The sequence below is a fragment of the Acanthisitta chloris genome, unplaced genomic scaffold (genome assembly GCF_000695815.1).
Source record: "Acanthisitta chloris isolate BGI_N310 unplaced genomic scaffold, ASM69581v1 scaffold25019, whole genome shotgun sequence".
Lineage (NCBI taxonomy): Eukaryota > Metazoa > Chordata > Aves > Passeriformes > Acanthisittidae > Acanthisitta > Acanthisitta chloris.
The window spans coordinates 15,022-16,216 of NW_008692293.1; positions in this window are offsets into that span (position 1 = coordinate 15,022).

Here is a 1,195-nt window from a genome sequence, read left to right on the forward strand (position 1 = left end):
ACCTCCTCTCCCTGTGCTTCCAGCCCAAGAAACACCTAATCTCATTTAGGCTTTATCGGGAGTTAATTGATCCTAACGTGATAAATCAACTCAGAGCCCCTTGGGAAGCAGCTTGGGATCAGCTTTAAGGAGTTACACCAAATCCTCTTTCCGGGTTTTGAGTGAAAGCCTCACTTTAAGTGGCTCTGGGAATTGCTGGTTTGGATTTTAGCTTCCTGCAATTCCAGGGTTTTTCAGGGCTCTACTCACACCTTTCACCTGCCCAGGATTGGCGTTAGGGATCCACAAGGAATTCCGGGTGATTAGCTTCTCTAGCTCTGCTCCCACACTGCCGCCAGGGAAAGTGTTGGTTGTTATGTCTCGCCTTTTATCTCTTGTCACCTCCTTAACGGCCCTTTCCAGCCCTCTGGAACAGCAGGCTTCCCAGCTCCTTTCCCTCCCCTGCTCCATCCCCTTCCCAGCTCCTTTCCCTCCCCTGCTCCATCCTCTTCCCAGCTCCTTTCCATTCCCAACTGCATCCTCTTCCCAGCTCCATCCTCTTCCCAGCTCCTTTCCATTCCCAACTGCATCCTCTTCCCAGCTCCATCCTCTTCCCAGCTCCTTTCCATTCCCAACTGCATCCTCTTCCCAGCTCCATCCTCTTCCCAGCTCCTTTCCATTCCCAACTGCATCCTCTTCCCAGCTCCATCCTCTTCCCAGCTCCTTTCCCTCCCCTGCTCCATCCTCTTCCCAGCTCCTTTCCATTCCCAACTGCATCCTCTTCCCAGCTCCTTTCCCTCTCCAGCTCCAGCCTGGCCTAGGCTTCACATCCATCCCTGCAGGTCCAGAACTGCTCTAGGTAACCCTCAGCCACAACTGAGTCCAGGGAAAACCCCCACAGCAGGAAAACAAAAAAAAAAGGAATAAATCCCATTCACTTCTGCTTTCCTTATCCCACTCGATCACAACTCGCTATAAACCCTGAGGGTGATTTTTTTTTTTTTGTTTTCTTTCATGCTGTTCTCCCTTTCTGAGCCTGCCTTCCCTAGAAAACACACCAGGGATGGTTTTCCTAGGCTGGTTTTCCTTCCTGAAGCGATTTTTTTTTTCCAGGGCAGGAAAAGCCTGGGATCCCAACAGCTACCCCAACACTGGGGCTATTTGGGGGCTCACCCATTCCATCCCTCCCTTAACTAGGATATCCCTACCATCCCTC